This window comes from Lygodium microphyllum, chromosome 6 (assembly GCF_053477565.2).
Source record: "Lygodium microphyllum isolate KBCC chromosome 6, Lygodium_microphyllum_v1.1.10, whole genome shotgun sequence".
Classification (NCBI taxonomy): domain Eukaryota; kingdom Viridiplantae; phylum Streptophyta; class Polypodiopsida; order Schizaeales; family Lygodiaceae; genus Lygodium; species Lygodium microphyllum.
In genome coordinates this window covers 170,646,551-170,666,773 of record NC_141140.1, presented here as the reverse complement: position 1 = coordinate 170,666,773, position 20,223 = coordinate 170,646,551, and positions in this window count along the sequence as shown.

Below are 20,223 nucleotides of genomic sequence, written 5' to 3'. Positions count from 1 at the left end.
GCCGCGCTGGAGGAGAGGCTTGCCGAGAGAGAGGTGACAGCGCTGCGGTGACGACCGAGGGAGGGAGAAGAGGTGGAGGGAGCGCCGAGGAGGGGGAGGAGGTGGAGGGAGCATCGAGGAGGGAGAGGAGGTCGAGGAGTAGCACAGCGGGCGGCCGACAGGAGTGGGGGAGGGAAGAAGGAGGAGAAGAAAGAAAAGGAGGGAGAGGAAGAAAGAAGAAGGAGCAGGAGAGGAAGGGGAGAAGGGGAGGAGGAAGGGAAAGAAAGAAGAGGAGAGGAAACCGATTCGCAATGGGTAGGTATGTTTTTTCTCTTTTCTTTTTCTTGTCTTTTGTGTTTTCGTGTGTGATTTTAGTGTGTTTTTTTTTTCTTCTTCTTCTTTTCTTTCTTAGTTTTTTTAAAAATTGTTTTTTTTTGTTTTTTAAAATTGTGTGTATAGTTTATTTTTTTTGTTTTTTTATTTTAAATAATGAAAAAAAGAAAAATAAAATAAATAATAAAATAAAAGAACATATCCTCGGCCCGTGCGTATGTATGGGTAGAGGTAAAAAAATTTGCAATGATGCGGTCAAATGTGCAAGGACGGGGACGCGCGAGCCATGAACACCATGGGGTATCCTGAGCGCGTAAAACCAAAAACAGGCGCGTTCACGCGTGAGGCAAGAAACGCGGTTAACGGAAAAAATGAAGAAAAATTAATAAAATCCAAACCGTTTGTCGGATCAAAAATCCGTAAAAAGTAAAAATGGGCCGAGAGACAAGGAGAAAATGTTGGAAACATGCGACATGAGTTTCAAGACAAAATCAGGGTATCCACATGGGAAAAAACGCAAAAAAAACCCAAAAACACATACGGGCATTAATATCGGAAAATCCGTCCATTGGAACGAAGTTCAGAAAGAAGAAAAAGTATGCAGAACAATGTGTCCGAAAGAAGAAAAAGTGTGCAAAACAATGTGTCCGACAAGCCTATCATGAGAAAACACAGTTTCAAGCGAGATAGGATGCGTTCACATGGAAAAACCCAAAAAATGGGCCCGAAAATTGACTCGAAAATTAATACGGGAGAAACCGTGTGTCGAAATAGCAGGTAGTAAAAAGGAAAAATGTGCGGAAGAAAGGAATTCACAGGACTGGCACATTAAAACTAAGTGTGGGGAAAATTAGGAAGGGTTCACATGGAAAAAACACAAAAAATGCATTTAAAAACTCTCGAAAAAATTAATAACTAAAAATTCGATAGTCAGAAGAGGGGGAGGAAAAAGGAAAAAGTGGGGGAAAGGCTGGCAAGACACGGCTCTTAAATCAAACTGGAATTCTGGTGAAAATAGGGCAGGTTCACATGGAAAAATGTAAAAAATAGACATGAAAAAGACTCGAAAACCCGCAAAAATTAATAACGGATGAACCGTGCATCAAATTGACATGAAATAAAAAGGAAAAATGTCAGGGGGAAGGGGTAGGACAGGCCTGACTCATCAGATCAGGGTTCCAAAGCAATAAAGATGCGTTCACATGGAAAACTGTCCAATTGATGGGAATTGCTTCAAAAATTAATAACTTGAGAATCGTCTGTCAGAATAGGAGTTGCTAAAAAGGAAAAATAGGTAGTTCAAAGGGACGAACAGGACTGTAAGGTTGTATTGGGATTTCGATGAACGTAAGATACATTCATATGAAAGGAGCGCAAAATCCAGAATAAGGGCAAACAGAACAACCCCTAAGATAGGGTGAAATAGAACGTAAGGGTGAGGAAGGGACCCCATCAGGGTAAAATGAAATCACGACATAGATGCATGATTAGAATAGGATATATGCATGGGGGTATGCAGCATGGACGCGCAGGGATGCGTCCCCATACTTAAGATCTTAACAGAAAGGTTACACCAAACTTCAAAGACTTGGTACCTCACATCAGACCAACCACAAATGTCCCCACACTTAAAACATGACCATCATTGAGAAAAAGAAGGTGTAGGGTTAGAAAAACTTGGCCCATATTGCCGAGAAGGAATGTCGACTATCGAGGTTGCATCTGGTGTCGTCATCAAGCTGCAGGAGGTAACAAGGTGTCTTCACAGCACATGTTCTTCGTCCTTTGTGATAGGGACCAAGTGGGAACACCCAAGGAGGTAGTTGGTTGAAAGAATCACAGGAAATTTGTCGATGGTGAGGGATATTACACTCAACTCACGATCACTCAAATGGATTGAAAGAGCAGTCACTCACCCCATTACTAACATCACTCGAGGAAATAAGGATGAAAACCCATAGCTCACACCCCAGTTTAGGAATCGACAAGGGAATGATGCAGAGGGAGTATGCCAGGGTGCACAATTGATGGTGCATCAGTGCATCCAACCCGTCTGGCATAAGTGCAAGGAGAAAGGCCAGGAAGCCTTGTAGTGCAGTGTATAGAATAGAGTAATGTGTCCTGTGCTATTGGTAGAAACCCAGCCCGTGGGTGCATAGGGAAATGGGAACGTACCTGACTCCAATGGTCGCAACGTCCCTTAATCCTCACCTCTCAATAATTGATTGAAGAAACACCAGTCACACTCAGCCCACCCTCTGTCTCACGCTCGGTTGATAGATATAGAGAGCAACCCTTTACTGAAACCCATTGATGTAATCCTCACAGTCACTTGTGCAGAGGTTGTATGCCTTGTGTGCAATTGATGGTGTAACTGTGCATCCCTCACTGTGCCGGCATACAGTGTAAGAAGGAAGGCAAGGGAGCCTTATAGTGTAGTGCACAGAAACAGATCGTGCTTTGTGCATTGAGAGGCCCATCCCGTGTGTGCAACACTCTGTTCACACATCTCACCTCTCATTTGATTTGAAGGGAAAGACTGGTCACTCACCCCACCCTTTGTTCCACTCTTTGTTAGATACAGAGGGCAGCCTATACTCACATCCCCATCCTGTTAGGATAAAAGCTCACATCACTCAAGGGGTTGGTGATGAAGATCATGTCGGCTGTATGGTCATGAGGATCTTGAGGAGGAGGCATACCCAGGGAGGCAGCCTACAAATCTCGTACTTCAATGACTTGTAAGAAGAGTCGTCTGTTAAGAAGGGCAGACAGACTGATATTGCAGAGACAGCACACCAAGGGAAGTGGCGTCAAATTACTTGCTAGAAAGATTTTGCTGGGAAGTCAACCATCCTGAATTGTAGGGTGTTACTACCTTTCCACAGCCAGCTTCTCATCCAAGGGTGTTTCCACCTTTTCTTGGAACAAGGCCTGCTATGATAGGGAATTTCATCCTTTTCTCCCATAACAGTTTGTTTGTTTTTTGTTGTTTTTTTTTTCTTATTGTTATTCTTTTTTTTTCTTTTTCTTTTTTTCCTTTTTTTTTCCATTAAGAAAGAGAATTGTAGAAATATCATATGTCAGGACCAAATTCGCCACCGTTGTTGGATCAGACAAGACGAGAACAATGTCAAGTTGAGATGTTTTTGTGAGGGGGTAGTAGAACGAGACCATCACATGAGGAGAATCATAATGGCTATCAGAAGAACGACAAGAATGACAATGCAACGCCCAAAAGGGAGAGGGTAGGTTGACTGTGATTGTCAAGATCCCCAGGGAGGGAAGTACTTCTTCAGGAAATAGCCATTGATAAGGAAAGGATCATCGAAGGCATCAATGGTCTGTACTTGAACAGAGCCGTTAGGATTGGTGGCCAGTACCTTGTACGGGCCCATCCACCATTGTTGAAGCTTGCCAAGAAACTTGCCAAATCTTGAATCATAGGCTAGAACAAGATCACCTTCTTTGAACTCCTTGTGCTTGATGAAACTGCCATGATAGGCCTTGCATCGTGCTTGAGTGGTTTCCATGCACTGTAGGGCCATCCGTCGTATCTCATCCAAGCATTCCAAGTGCAGGAGATGGTGTTGCAGTGACTCACTATCTCCCAAGCATTCTTTAACTGCCACTCGCAAAGAGGGCAATTCCAGCTCAACAGGGAAGACAACTTCTGTACCATATACTAGCTGGAAAGGGATCTGCTGCCTTATGAGAGGTTCTATACGCCCAGAGGGCCTCTGTAAGTCGATCGTCCCAGACGTGACGATGTGCGGCAATCGTTCTTGTCAGAATTGAGTAGAGGGTGCGATTGGTGACTTCAACTTGGCCATTAGCTCTGGGATAATAGGGAGTGGACCTACGATGGCAGATCTTATACAGCTCTGTCAGCTCCTCCATGATTTTGTTAAGGAAATGAGTACCTCTGTCACTTACAAGCTCAAGGGGACTGCCAAAACGGGTGATAATATTCTCGTACATGAACATGACGACATTGTTACCATCATCCCGCTTTAGGGCTTTAGCTTCACACCACTTTGTGACATAATTTGTACATACTAAGATGTATCTATTCTGCTTTCGTCTGGTGGGTGGATCAATGGGACCCATAAAATCAATCCCTCACTTCTCAAACAGCTTTAAGGGGAAAATGGGTTGCAATGGCATGGCACTTGTTTTGGTGGGTTTCCCCATTCGCTGACAAGCATCACATCTCTTACAGTAGTCATATGCATCCTTGTGGAGGGTAGGCCCACCAGTATCATGCTAACAGAGCCTTCCTGGCTTTCGCTTCTCCTGCGAGGTGTCCACCACATGGTTCGTCATGTCATGTTTTCAATACTATGCCGATTTCATCCCCTGCAATACATCTTCGCAACACTTCATCTTTGCCTCTCTTCTTGTACAGGGCACCGCCTAACAAAGTGTATGGGGCTGATTCTAACAGAAGCTTCTTATTCTCACGGCTTGAGATGCTAGGAGGATACTGTTGAGTTGCTAGGAGATTGGCTATGTCTGCATACCAGGGAGTAATTGTTTCAACTAGAAACAAGGAAGCATCAGGAAGGTCTGGATCACCCTGTTCCTCTTCTTTTGTTTGAGAGATCCGTGATAGATGATTGACTAGGACATGGGAACGGCCAGGCTTAGTGACCACTTCAAAGTCGAACTCCTGGAATAGGAGCAACCATCTCATCAGTCATCCTTTAACATCTGCTTTGTTCATCAAGAAGGACTGGGCTTCATGATCCACATAGAACTTGAAATGCGTTGACAATAGATAGTGTCGAAACTTCTCCAGTGCAAACACCATTGCCAAGCACTCAAGCTCTATCACTGTATAGTTCCGTTCCCTATCAGTGACCTTTCGGCTTGCATAATATATCGGTTGATCTAATTTAGAGGGGCCCTTTTGACATAGGACATCACCTAGCTCTTCAACTGATGCATTGGTGTGCACATGGAACTCCTTCGTCCAATCAAGAGGTTGTAAAATAGGTGCTTGGATAAGGCACTATTTTAGGGTATTAAAGGCTTCTTCACAGTCATCCGTCCAAAGGAAATCTGCCTCTTTCCTTAGAAGCTTGTGCAGAGGGATTGCCTTGGTTGCGAAATGTGCAATAAATCTTCTGTAGTAGCCCACATGTTTAAGAAATCCTCTTAATTGCTTGAGGTTTGTTGGTGCTGTTAAGGCGGCAATCTTTTCAATCTTTGCTGGGTCTGTTGTAATCCCTTGTGTAGAGACAATATGGCCTAAAACAACTCCTGAGGAGACGCCAAAGACACATTTGTCAGGGTTGAGAGAAATCCCATACTCTCAGCATCTATCAAAACATTGCTCTAGGTGTCCCCAGTGCTCATGGATCAAACTATAGACACAAAAGTCATCAAGATACACCTCAATGAAATCATGCAAATGATTTTGGAAGGCAGCCATCATTACTTGCTGGAAGGTGGCAGGAGCATTACAGAGCCCAAATGGCATCACTCTATAGGCATAGGTCCCCCATTCTGTGGTGAAGGCTGTTTTGGATTGGTCCTCTTCTGCGATTTGGACTTGGTTATATCCACTGAATCCATCCAAGAGGGAATAAAGCTTATGGCCTACCACTGTGTCCAACAATTGATCTATAAAAGGGATAGGGAAATGATCCTTCTTTGTCTTTGAATTGAGCTTTTGAAAGTCGATACATATTCAAAGTTTCCTGTTCTTCTTAGGTACTACCACAATGGGCGAAACCCATTCATTGTTAGCCACGGGATAGATGAACTCTGCTTCAAGAAGTTTCAATAATTCGACCTTCACCAGAGCAGAATAATTAGGATTCATCCGTCTTTGTCTTTGCCTTACAAGTTTGGTATCGGGCTCTAGGTCAATGTGATGTTGGCATACTGTGGGATCAATCCCCTTTAGGTCTTTATATGACCAAGCAAACACATCTAAGTTCTCTTTGAGTAGGTCTCGCAGGACCACTAGTTCTTCTTCTGGAAGATTGAGACCCACTTTGAGGTGACGTTCAGTACCGTCAGTATCCAAGAATGTTACTTGTCTTTCACCTTCCACTTCACGGATAAATGTCCCACGGATTACTGCTGGATAGAGGTCTGACTCTTTCAAGAGAGTAGTATTCTCGTTTGACGTTCCACTAGAACTAGTGTCCTCCTTCTGTACAGATGACTCATTAGTTTGTTTAGGTTGCTGGAAGGGGATCAGAGCTTTGTTTTCTTCGATGTGAGTGATGATTTCTTCTAGACTTAGGGATTCATCTTCTGAAGATGCATCCAGGAATGTCACATAGCACAGACCTGTTGGTGGCTCTAGCTTCTATTGGCAAGGGGCATCATCATCATCTTTTCTTTGGAGTGAACAGTTAGGGCGACAAGAGCCACTGATGAACTTAATCTTTATACTTTTAATCCATTGCTTATACAGATTCTGCATACTTTGTGGTCCATTGATCAACCCAAATGGAACCATGGTCATTCCATCCAGTACCCTGAGATATTCGACCTTTGAGGTCTCTGTAGGGACATCAACCAGATCATCCTCTATCAGAGGGAATTCTTCATCTACACTTTCATAACCTGCTTCATTTTCTTCCTCATCATTTTCATCCTCTTCCTCTGGAGGCTTTCTCTCTGCTTCTGTAGAGGCTCTGTAGGAGAAGAACAGATCCTGTGCCTCTGCATCTGCTTTGGCTCCTATCAAAGCTGCTAACTCTGCTTCTGCCTCTGGCTCTGGCTCTGGCTCTGGCTCTGTATCTGTTACTATCTCTATAACTATCTTTGTATCCGCTCTGTCTTTGTTCTGTAGCCGCTCTGTATCTGCTCTGCCTCTGTACTGTCTCTGCTCTATAACTGCGACTGTCATGTAACAAGGAAAACATTACATCCATGCTTCTATTTCACTGTCAAAGATGATTTAAGAAGTTAATTCTAGTTGAGGCAGGAGGTATTCACCCATGGACAAGGATTTTGCTTCCCTTAGCAGTTGGCTTACAGTGCCCACTGTTAGGGACTCTGCCTCTGTTTTCTTAGGAAAGATTTGCTTAGCAGCCTCTTCATCTCCTGATGTACCATCTGTTACCTCGTTAGAGGAGTTAGTTATGACTTCAATGGATGTGGATCCATTGCCTTTTTGCGATCCATATAGCTTTAACATCGCTTTGTTGGGTCCTCTGCCTAGGGTTAGGGTTCCTTTGAACCAGTCCGTCCTGGCTCTTGCTTCAAAAAGCCAAGGTCTTCCCAATAGCAGAGGGTATGAGGTCCCATAAGAATTTGGTTTGACCACCAGGTATGTCAGCCAATAGTCTCTTCTTGCAAGGGTTGTTTTTATGTATGGGAGGATGCCCAATGGTTTGCCAATCTTATAAGCCACTGTGTAGGTTGAATTCCTTGCAACCTTAAGTCCTTCATTGTGACATCCATCATTATGTTGGCTAATGAGCCTCCATCGATCAATGCATATGAAATAAAGCATCCTTCTATCCATACACTAATCTCTGGGGTTCCAGGATCTAGGAAGGCATTAGCCACATTGACTTTCTTTACAGGCTCCGGGGCCTTATTGGTCTTGGTTGCTATTGAAGGAGCGATCCTTAGTCCACGTCTTCTTGTCAAGATGCTTTTGAATTTCTTTCGGCAGCTGGGAGACAACATTAGCAACTACTGGAATATTAAGTTTGGTTTAAAAGTGTCTAGGTCTTTGACCAAGTCATAATCTTTGATATGATCCACAGGCTTCTCCAACCGGCTAGGAAATGGGGCTACACCCATTTTCATTTTTCCTTTTTCTGCTAACAACTGCTGCATCGGCACTTCTTCTATTTCTGGAAGTGCTTCTGTATCTTCTATCTCCTGGGCCTCTAGTCCTGTCTCTGGGACTGTCTCTGTAACTCTCTGTGGCACTGTAGTGCTATGTACTGCACTGTTCTGTTATGTACTGCTCTATTCCTCTGTTGGCAGGTTGAACTTCACAGCCTTAGCAGGAGAATCATTTTCATTTTGAACAATTGGTTCCTTCTTCTTGGTGCGCGTAACAACGGCAACTTCCAACTCTACCAAGTTGGAGGCATGCTCTTGTATCTTTTGTTGGCTATTAGTGGCATTGGCCTTTACAGGGGCTAGACTAGGACAATCCTTTGCAATGTGGCCTTCTCCTTTACATCGGTTGCATAAGGGGTTGTAATCCACAGATCGTCTAGGATTTGGACAAATCGGGGAGATATGTCACTTTTCTCCACACCTATAACATTCCACCTCCTTTGACCAAAGTCAATGTTATAGGTAATTTTGGTCCAAGGATTGGGGGATTAGGACAATTCGGGGAGATAGCATTTGGTGGGTATACCATTCCTGGTATGGGAGGAGGTAAGACTCCCCTTCTTGGAGTCTTTGACAGTCTTGTTTCAACTTCGTCATACAATCTTTCACCTTCCACTGTTTGCAGCTTGCAGATTGACTAGTCTTTTCAATTCCATGAACTTGCGAACTTCTGGTTGTAGGCCCTTGAGAAACTTCCTTTTTGGATTCCTTCATCCAAATGATGGTTAGTCCATCTCTTCAAGATGGATTCCATTCGCAAGACATAAGCTTCTACTCTTTCTCCAGAGGACTAACTTAGGTTCATGAACTCCTCTCGCATCCGCTGTTCAAAACCTTCATGCCTGAATTTAGTGAGAAAGGCCAACTTTAGGTTGTCCCATATGCCAAAAGTTCCTGCTGCTTGTCTCTCATACCACTAAAAATGCCGCACCCTTGAAAGTGGCAGGGAATATTGCTAACCAATGCTCAGGGGTTTTTGCATTGTTAGCCACACATGCTACCATGAATTCTGCTACATGAAGATCAGGGTCTTCATTGTACTCTCCCTTAAAAACTGGCAATAGGACTACATTTGCTGGCCTATCATCAATATTTCCAAGACGAATTTGACTAGGAAGGGGACCTTGAGTCGCCATGGGGGCTTCTGTAAAGAGTGCTTTTAAGGCGTCAAAGAAGGCTTCTGCTACAAGCTCATTCTCAGCTTTGATTTTTGCCTTCTCTCTTCTCACGTACCTCTGGACTCGTTCCAACGCTTGCCTCTTTATTGCGTCATTCATCAGGGGGTTGGCTTCAACCAGTTGGTCTGTACTCAACAGGATAGAATCAAAGAGGGGCTTCAGTCTCTAGAGGATTCTCTGGCCAACATCTTCTCTACTTCCTTCTTTTCAACATCTCTGAATTTGACTTTCAAACCACTACAGAGGGGAAGATATTCTGTTCTGAAAGTGTCAAAACTCATCCTTCTTAGGATCGTTGTTGTGTCATTATAATAATGCCAGCTTCTGAGGGTTTCAACAGTGTATGTTGTGAAAAACACTCTATCTACCAACTTCCAGTGGGTTGCTAATTGGACAAACAGAAGATTATCAGTGCACCAAGCATCCCACGTATCTTGCTGTTGAGCATCCACGAACAAATTCCAACTCTTTTCCTTCTTGTTTTCGTGATCCTCTACAGATCAAGACTCCTGAAGCTTCTTCAGGATCTCCCACTTGATGATGTCTAGAAACTTCTCAATGAATTACAAATCTTCCATGAATGGTCATTCTCTTTGTTTCTGCTCTTCAGTTTGTTCCCAACAGTTTGCCACCAAGATGCAAGTTTTTGTTGCTTCAACAGGAAGAGGCAACAGTCCACTACATAGAGCATGCATCATGATGGTAAAATGTTTCCGCCATTGTGGGCTGAATTTGATAATGAGAAATTCCAACTCTTCAGTGGAAGAAGAAACTTTACAAACATCCATTGAATTCTCCTCTTCTTGGCAATGCCATTTTCTTCATTTTCATCCTCTTCTCGTGCTTGTTGATGGCAAGATTCCCCAGTTGCGCACCAAAAACATGGAGCCCCAAGAGGAACACCAAGGAAAAGAGAATTATCTTGCAAGAAAATCTATCTTGTAACATCAACAAGCTTTTATTTCATTATTTTGATCATCAAAACAAAGAAAACAACAATTCTTCACGCATCATCATAATAGATTTCTCCCACGGATTTGATAGAATCAACCATAATCTTCAACATCTTCATAGAATTCTTCAATAGAAAAAAGAACACAAAATAATACACCATCTTTGAATGGAAATCAATCACATAATATTCATCTTCAATGTCTTCATAATTCTCTCTCTCAATCTCTCACATATAGTTACACTGTTTTGATAGAATTGGCTATCTTTGGTTCTCTCTCTCTCTCCCTATCAATAGTACATCATCTCCTCACTACAATTCTCTCATAATAACTCTCAATAATCCTTATTAGGTCGTGGATGCACCTCCCAAGAGGTATGTCTGATATGAAGAGTCACTAGAGCCACTACAATGTCTTTTCACAGCTTACTACTGTCACTATCACTTAGTCTTCTCTCAGCAGCTGCTTCTTCCACTTGTTTTAGCTCTTTTTAACTTAGATTCATCCTTTCCAAAGGTTATAAAACTTTCCCAAAGTCACACATACATTCTACAAAACACTTACAGAAGGTCTACAGAACAGTTACAGTACAGTACCAGAACAGCTACAGTACAATTACAGTACAGAGACAAAGCAGAGACAGAGGCTCTACAGAAGGTCTACAGAGGGTTACAGAAGGTCATCAAAACCTCATAACTCATACTCAAACCTTTCCAAACTATAAAAAACTATTCAATAAGCTTTCAAAATATCTCCATCTTCATCAATCATCAATCCATGCTTCATACAGAAGATAATCAGAACAAAACAAAAGCTATACATAACCAGTTAGAACATCAACAGAACCTCATAGAGCTTCATCTCTCTACTGAGAATCATCATGAACTTCCAAAACATAATCAATATCATCCAAAATACTCTCAAATAATTCCTTTAACAACCATACATCACTCTAAATCCATAAAAAATCAATCATTGAATCCTCAAAAATAACAAAAATCACTCAAAAATTCAGTCTTTTTCCACTCTCAACATCCTTCTTCTTCTTCCTCTTCTCTCCTACACCTCTCTCTCTCCCTCTTCTTCTTCTTCTCTTCTTCTCCTCTCTCTCTCTTATTCTCCTTCTTCTTCTTCTTCTCCTTCTCCTTCTCCTTCTCTCTCTCCCTCTTATTCTTCCTCTTCTCATGTTCTTCTCCTTCTTCTTCTCCTCTCTCTCCCTCTTCTTCTCCTTCTTCTTCTCCTCTCTCTTCCTCTTCTTCTTCTTCTTCTTCTCCTCTCTCTCCATCTTCTTCTCCTTCTTATCCTTCTCTCTCTCCCTCTTCTTCTTCTTATTCTTCTCCTTTCTCTCCATCTTCTTATCCTTCTTCTTATCCTCTCTCTCCCTCATCTTCTCCTTCTTCTACTCTCACGCCCAGGGGGCGTTGTTTATGAATGACGGTTGGGGGGGTTTTCTTGAACACGGCCAGGGGGGCCCACCTATTGAGGATGACGAGGGGGGTGTTGTTGACGCCCATGGATGACCATGGGGCTCTACCAAACGGAGGGAGGGGGAGTCTCTTATAAGGTGGGCGGGGAGAAGACGGCTATCCACTGCCTCCCAGCTGGGGGTTGCATGTCCCCTACTCATTACACACACATACTCTCTCTCTCCCCGCCATGCACACGGTAGGGGGAGAGTATAAAAATTTCAAAAAAATGTAAAAACTTTTGAAAGGGGGGGTTCTCATGGGGGAGGCACGGGGGGAAGCATGGGGGTCACAGGGGGGGGGAGATGTTACATCCTCTCCCCCTTAGAGGAATCGAGATGTCCTCATCTCGAGAGAAACTGGGGAAGACAAGCACTAATAGGGCTTATGACATGTGGGTTAAGACCACTATGCATCCGCTGCACTACTCTTAATGTTTCAAGTCGTGCACTCATATTATTCGAATTAACCATGGAAACAAGCGTAGGATTTATTCTCAATTGTGTTACATGTCGATTAAGCTTCTAGGAATTTTAGTCCTCCTAATAAGGTTTAGTGGGCTCTAGGTCTTTGTCTTCATCTGATTCGTCTCTATATCCATAGACTACGTCTGTGTAGCTTTGTTTTCTTGGAGGCTCAATGTCTTCTGGACTCAGATCATGGCAGTCTGCTTAGATGTGTCCTAGCTCATAACAATGGAAGCATTGACGGTAGGGACATCTCCTACGGATGTGCCCTATCTATCCGCACATATGGCATCTCTTATCTTGATCTCCATAGTCATCTTGGCTACAATTGCCCAATTTTAAGTTCTTGGACGATTGGATTTGCTCGGAGTAATGTGTCTTGCAAGTCCATTGGGCGCATTGATTCCAATCGAGTGTTTATGGGTGGATTCAACCCAACATAGAATTTTGACACCTGTTGTATCATATCCATTGGGGATGCATACTTTAAGAGTGAAATGAACTTTGAATAATATGCTTCAAGGGATAATCCTAGCTGCTTCAAGTCATAGAACTCATTCATCTTTTGTGTGCGGTAGGTAGGTGGCAGATACCTCCCTCACAAAGCTTCCTTAAGCTTATCCCAAGTGACTGTCTCCTCCGAGATCGCTTGGTCTCTCCACCACTATTTCCACCAAAGTCTCACTTCACCTGTAAGCTTAATTTTGGCAAGCATGGCTTGGTTAGCATGTGCAGTTTCTGCTACCTCAAAATAGTCCTCCATGGAATTAATCCAGATCTCGGTGTCGGCTTGAACAATCCTTCCCTTGCCATCAAACTCGGGTGGGTTAATTTGCTTGAGATGAAATTTTTTCTCTTGCATGTCAGCATTCATGGGTGTAGAAGGTGCCTGACAATCAAGCCATACCACTTAGGTTATTTCTGTTTAGGATATGTCTATGAACCGAACATTAATCAATCATGTATCATTATGAAGTTTCACTCTGATACCAACTGTAACGTGCCCGCTCCTCAAATTGCGAGACACGTCTTAGCAGTCCATTGAGAGATATATCTAGAAGACACCACCCGACACTCCCAAGGAATGACACGAGGTTTACCAACTAGGGTCTCTCGAGTCTGCCTCACAACCAAAGTATCCGACCATTCCCACTAGGATCGACCTGAAGTCCGGGTTCCTCGTAGTCGGGTCTTCCTAACAGCCTTCTAGCATCGTTCTACAACTGCTCCACTTTGCGTAGATACAACTGTACCAAAGCAAACTCATACCACACTTGGTTTAAAAAGAATGGGAAACGAGAGGGATGCATTGCTTGACCTCTCTACCCGTAGGGCATAGTCCCATTCCGGTCCCCTAAAACAATATGAATCCGGGTTCTAACCAACGTTGTCTAAGGTCATCGTCTGACTTTTCCTAACATTCCTCGTTAACACTTCCTTTGACGAAATCTCTCGGCTAACGGACACCACCCTTCCATAGGATAGACCCATTGGTCACATCCACAATGCTTCCCTCGGGGGTTGTTTTAGTTATCTAATTACCTACCACATTATGTTTGACACATAAAAGCAGCTTCCTTAATTAACCCGTTAATCACATGTTCCTTTACGTACTTTAGGGCACAGACACGAAGACAAGATAGCAAGATCAAAAACTTCCTTAACTTATCTTCAGATTAATGTTTGTCTCCTGCCCATACAGGAGAACTAAGTGTCCCTTCCTGCCTCCCAGAAATAATCCTTCCGTATTCTGAAAATAAAAACCCAAAGGTTTATCCTACCAAGATTTTACCTTGTAACTAGTATCAAGGCCTCGAGATCTCGTCTCGAGTCACCTAGAACACTTGTGTAGGTTCCGGAGGCATTGGGATTTATGGCCAGAGCTCCCCTTGGCACCCAAGCGTCCTCCTATGCCAAGTAATTTCCACAGAGAGACCTCTCGCGACACGTTTGGTCCAAATTCCCGACACAGATTCATAACCCCCTTGATAAGGGTTTGGAGGTTTGCGGGGGTAGTTAACGCCATCCTTCCTTAAGTATCCCTTTAGGAAATCATGCAGAGCTGAAGCAACTAGCCTAATAACATTTACTAGGGAAAACATCCCTTTTGTTTCCATGGCAATTTATCCTTACAGTTTCTGCCATGAAAATATAATCACTTGGATATTCATCGAAAACCACAGCCAATCCTTAAGTATCCTTTCGGGAACAATCAAGCTGAAACAACCAGCCTAACATTCTTTAACTAGGAAAACATCCTTTTTGTTTGCATGGGAATCAGTCATCACAAACCCGGCCATGAAATAATCAATCACACCCCACTTGGATTAACAATCAAAACCACATTAACAAACAGTTGAATGCATAACCTCTTGCTTCAAGGCATCGCAATCCCATTGCATGCACAACCAAAATTTAACTTTGATATATCAAAACACTTGATCAAGGAATCTACAACCTTTTCTAAGGTAGAAATCCTTCTAGATCCTTTAAATGATCTAAGTGGTCTTCCCCTTGATCCTGATTTGATCAAGGCTAACATTGCCCTATTGTTTCAAACATAGACAAGTTTGGTAGTTTGTACAACATTCCTGTTAAGGTGAAGTTCCTTTCCTGAATACCCTCAGCATTCTTCCTTGGGTCGATTGCAACCCGCAAGATCCGATACCTTGAGAATTGGGGTTTTCCCTAAGTACGCCTTTGCTTGTAAAGAACAAGAATCTACATAGTCGAATGCCAATTCAACTTGTGCTTTTCGAGTTATGGATTGGTGATCCGCCCTTTCCAACGACCTTAGCATCAAATAGGTTTTCATAGGAAATTTTCCCTAGATAGTTTACCTATCTAACTCCTAAATGTTGTTGCGCATTGAGTCCACTAGGACGTCCTTACCCTAGTGTGTAAGTCTCCCCTTCTTGGAAGAACAATAGAATTTTTCCATCCCAAGTTGTGTTGCACAACTTTGGAACCACAATTGCAAATTGGCAATTGACGATCTGCTTAAATGGGGAATTGGTCGAAACCTTAATTCCCTTATTTCGGCATAGTGTGCCCTAATTGGTAGGACAATAGAATTGAGAAGAACTTCTATTGATCTATCAAGAGAATGTGTAAAAATTAGGATGCAATAACCTATTCCTTTCCATGCATTGAGTGTGATAAATTTTACGAATTTCATCAATGCAACCTTCCTTGAACTTATTATTATTATTATTATCATTTTAATCGATGCAATCTACTCTTGCAACTAATGTTTTTGCATGTTAAAGGCAGATTATGAAGTCAAATTACGAGCTTAATTTCAGCGAGAGGATATGAGTCTAGGACCTGGTTCCCATCCGTTGAGATCCCATTAGTGGCGATGGCCCCATCTCGATCAGACTTACTTGCATGGTTGTCGGACGCGTGCCTCTTAGGTGCCATACTTCACAGGAAATTAGTGGCCATACAAGAGGTAAAATTTTCTCCCACGGCCTGCAGGATCTTCAGCAATCCAAATTGTGAATCCCAGGAAGGAGGGGAAAACTCCCTCTAAGCTAGGGATGCTTGAAAGGTTCCTAGAACCTTCCAAAGCTCTGTCTCTCTCTCCCTCTTCTTCTTCTTCTCCTCTCTCCCTCTTCTTCTCCTTCTTCTCCTCCTTCTTCTTCTCCTTCTCCTTCTCTCTCTCCCTCTTCTTCTTCCTCTTCTCCTCTTCTTCTCCTTCTTCTTCTTCCTCTTCTCCCTCCTCTTCTCTCCTTCTGTGTAACGTGTCCCCTAGTATCATCCAGGACACGTCTTAGCAGTCCATCGGAAAGGATGTCTAGAAAGCTCCGCCCAGCACTCCCATGGAATGTTAAGGGTTTTGCGATCTAGTTCTTCCCGCGCCTACCACGTAGCGGAAGTATCCTGGCCGTTCCCACGTAGCACTTTCCTCGGTTTGTTTTAGTTATGTAATTATCTAACACATTAATTTGACATATAACAATCAGCTCTTTAATTAACCTTGTTGAGCATTGGTTCCTTCACGTAATCTTATCACGAGACATAGAAAAACAACATCAAGCAAGTTCTTTTAACATTTCATCATTTTATCTTTGAAATACAAGGAGTTCCGCCCGTAGGATTTTCCATAATCTGCCCGAAGGCTAACTAGTAATCTCCATGGATCACTATTCCAAGCTTCTGCCCGTCAACTAGTATGCGGGCCTCGAGATCCAATCCCGAGTCACGTTAGCCTCTTGTGCAGGACCCTGAAGGCGAGGGATTTACGGCCAGGGCCCCCCCTGGCACCCAAGCATCCTCTTGCTGCAAGTAGAACTCAATGGAGAGACCTCTCGCAGCGGGTTCGGTCCACGTTCGCGGCGCGGTCAAACAACCCCCTTGGTTAGGGTCAGGCAGGCAGTCGGGGGTAACTGAAGCTGCCTCTCCCTTCAGGACTTTAACCTGAAGTATAGGTACTTATTTAATTTGTAATTCATAATTCAAACAGAGCCCTAAAATCTCTAGCAAGCACAAACATTTCCATTAATCAACCTAGTTGTATGGCAAACTGCTAAGGAAGTGTTCTTTCGTTTCTGAGTGCATCAGCACTCGTTCCCAAGGTGTCTTGTAACTTGGCAAGATCTCTTACATTCCGGTGTAGGGCATACCCAACTTGGTTGACCCTAAGGTACCTTAGATATGCTAGTTTTTGGTTTACAACTTTCCTTATTTAGAAGGATATCCAAAAATACGTCTTTTTGCAAGATAACTTGCGTAAGGATCTGCTGTCCTTGATGAGGGTTTTTCCCTTTTCTCCTTGTGAACCAATCACAAAATGATTTCATTCATGTTGCCCAAGTCCTGCGATGGAATAATCTGTCTAGATTCTTTAAGCTGACGAATGTCAGGCCTAGGGTTTCTTCATTTAAGAACCTTAGGGACAAACCCTAGTTTCTTATCTTTATGAATTTATTGTCCCTACAGTAAGGAAAGTAGTCAAGTGTTAAGGGTATGAATGTTTCTATGTTTAGATTGGTTTAGTTAACTTTTGGAAGGTAATATTAATGGTCTTGTCACGGTTTTACTATCCTTGTGACAATTTACTTTCCCAATCAATACAGTTTAATTTGGCATATAGCATAATGCCAAGGTGATACAAAGAGTGACAATACTCCTTGGGACAAAAAGGCCTAGTTGAGAAATTGGTGTATACACACTTTATTAGTCCCAAGTCCTCAAATAGCAGGGGAAAAGTGTTAATAGAGTGTCATCCAGCAGTCCCCTTTTACATTTTCTTTCCAAATGAATTCATATATCTAATTTTTATACTTGTTAATTCTTAACATTTAACTTCCGTTTTCTTTAAAGATGAAATCATGCCAAATAACAACAATTTCCTGGCTAAGATGTGCAACTAGCAAAGATAACTCCCTAGTAATTTGAGCATCGAAAGAAACCTTTCTTGAATTTAGCTATTTACCATGAATCGTTGCGAAAGGAATAAGACTAATGGTGCAAGATATAATTTCTACACCTTAGGATTTAACTAAAATATATTACTATATTAAATGGATAATCTTGCTCGTAATTTATAATGCTTGATGCAATTTGAAGAAAGCTAAGTTCTATACATTGTCATTCCTAAGCTAAACTCCTTCGTTACAAATAACTCGAACAAATATATCCTATCCTTAACATTTTTCCTTTGCATGGTTGACTTAAATCCGAATTAAAGCCAAGAAGAAAAACCTGGCTTTGAGGTGAGATATCCACATGGATACCGGGGGATGACCCTCTCGCAGCTACACCTTGGACTTTCTTCGGCGGCATCGTAGATCGAATGTGAGATAGCCTTTTCCTTTTTCTTCTGGAATTCCACCGTCTTCTCCTTCTTTCCCTTTCTTTTGTCTTTTTTTTCCACTCTTCCTCCTTCACTCCTTCTTTTCACTCCCTTCTCTTTCCCTCCCTATCTTTTATCTCATGGCTATTTTCCCTTACGGGGTACCATCCGAGGCCATGATGATAGTTAGGTTCGGGGGGGGGGGGGGGGTGGGGAAATAATAATGGGGATACGAGGGGATTAGGAAGAAAGCTTAGGGAGTTGTGGGAAAATGAGAGTTATGAGGGGGTTGAAGAAGGGTTAAAAAGGGTTATAAGGGGGTGAAAAAAAAAAGGTTTAGGGGAATAAAACACGGGGGTTAGGTTCCCAAAGCCAAGGGAGGGGCTTAAGGGAAAAAGGGACAAAAAAACCTAGGGGGTGTGTGGTTCCAACCCATGGGGAGGGCTAAGGGAATTTTTGAAACCCGGGGGGGAAAACAAGGGCCTTATGGGGATAAGAAAGCCTTAAAGACCTCTTAAGGCCTTCTGAGGATAATTTGGGGGGGGACCAGGGCTTAGGGGGGATTTAAAACCCAGAGAGGGAAAGGGGCTTAAAGGGATTAAAACCCGGGGGGGGAAGCGGCTTAGAAGGATTAAAACCCGGGGGGCAAAAGGGGCTTAAGGACCACTTAAAGGTCCTTCAATGGCAAATCAAGGGGGGGGGGGGGGGGAAATAGGGGCCTAAAAGCCCTTAGGAGGGAATTAGTGGGGTAGCCTTAAGAAGCTATAGGAAGGGGGGCTAAGGAAGCCCACCCTTGGAAGCTTCCAAGGAGCTTCCAAAAGCTTTTGGGTATCACAGAGCCCACGTGGAAACCATAAATCTTCCACTTAAATCTTCCACTTAATAATGAACCGATTCGTTATCTTCATCATCTTCATCCATAGCTTCAACCATTATACAAGAACAAAAGGGAAAAGAAGAATTTCTACACAAAAGACAGAGGAGAGAGGAGAGAGAACAACTTTTTGCACCACCAAAAAGAAAATGTGCCATCAGACAAGAGAGAGAAGGGAAAGAGGCACATTACCATTCGTGCACTCCACCCCACCTCTTCCCCAAAAAGCACACCCCTTCGTATTTTTATTATTTCTTTGAAAATTTAATACATTTGATATTATAAAGCCTTTGGCCTTTAATTTTGAGTATTCCTACCCTTCACAAATACATGCACGTAACACTTTTGTGTATACCATTTATTTATTATGAATGTGGATGTGGATGTGGATGTGGCCCCCTCATATCTCTATCTCTTTTTGGTGATTTTGTAACAATGTACTTGTTATCTTTTTTACAAAAGATGAAATTGTGATATATGCATGGACATTTTTGTGCCTTGTTTTTATGCTTCTTTTGGTGTCATCGGAACAGCCCCAAGGGTGGGTGGAAAATAACCGGGTGGGTGGGAAGGGACCCCATCAGGGTAACAACAAGGCAATGCATTCATGCATGAACAGGGTAAGGCATATGCAGAAAGGTATGCACTGTAGACGCGCAGGGACGCATCCCCACACTTAAGACCTTAACGGATAGGGTTAACAGATCAACAGGGACCTAGGACCATGCCACAGACCATCCACTAACTTCCCCACACTTAAAACATGAACATCACGAAGAAACAGAAGTTGTAGGGTTAGAAAAACTTGGCCCGTTGCGTCAAGAATCAAGGTTGAGTATCAACGGCACGTCCAGTGTTGTTGTCGGCGCTGGAGGGACCAAGGCATCTTCTCGGCACACGTTCGTCATGGCAGGGACCACGCGGCAGCACCCAGGGAGGTAGCTGATGGAAGGAATCGCAAGAAATTCGTTGATAATGAGGGATATTGCACTCAACTCACAGTCACTCAATTTGGAATGAAGGAACAGTCACTCGCCCCATGACTAATATCACTTGAGGAAGAAGGATTGAAACCCGTATCTCATACCCGGTTGAGGAATCGACAAGGGGGGAATGGTGTAGAAAGAGTATGCCAGGGTGCACAGTTGATGGTGCATTAGTGCGTCCAACCCGTCTGGCATAGGTGCAAGAAGAAAGGCAAGGGAGCCTTACAGTGCCGTGTACAGAACAGGGTGATGTGTCTTGTGATGACGGCAAAAACCCATCTCGTGGGTACATAGGGAAACGGGAACATACCTGACTCCAAGTGTCGTAACGTCCCTCAATCTCACCTCTCGGTAATTGATTGA